Source organism: Penaeus monodon, chromosome 34 (genome assembly GCF_015228065.2).
Source record: "Penaeus monodon isolate SGIC_2016 chromosome 34, NSTDA_Pmon_1, whole genome shotgun sequence".
Lineage (NCBI taxonomy): Eukaryota > Metazoa > Arthropoda > Malacostraca > Decapoda > Penaeidae > Penaeus > Penaeus monodon.
In genome coordinates, this window is record NC_051419.1 from 12,284,466 (window position 1) to 12,285,067 (window position 602).

Consider the following 602-nt stretch of genomic DNA (forward strand, 5'->3'; position numbering starts at 1 on the left):
CAAGCGAATATACCGACAAGTGGTCATGTTTCCCACAAGGCATCTTACACAACATAGTACTTACCATAAATACTCCAATCTGCAACCTACACAAACACAGATACAAGCAATCGTTTAGAACTTTCTGACCACCCTTTCCAGCCATCTCCCCCTCTCTCCCAGCAGAAGTCATGTCTGTGTACAAGCCAAAGGACGAGGAGCGCATATGGTCGCCCTTATCCCAAGTGGACCAAGTGGTGCATAAGTTGTGCTGCCATGCTGTTTTGGCGGTCATGCCTTGTGCCCAACCATGGCTACTTATCTAGAGGCGGGCGCATCCCTTGTTGACCAGAAGCTGCACTGAATGTTTTTTCCTAAAACTAGGGTGAGGAATAAGTGGGGGTGGGGGGGGGAGGCGCACCTTTGTCAATTGGGTTTTTGACAGTTGTTTTGTGACTTTCAAAGGTTCATTTACTACTTTGTACTTAGTTACAATAAATATTTGATTATATTTAGTATTCTAATGTTTCTTACAGTTATTTAATATTTTTTATTTATTTCTTTTTCCACTCCCCAAAACTAGAGTTCTTTGAATTTATAATCCAAATAGATTGGATTGGTGA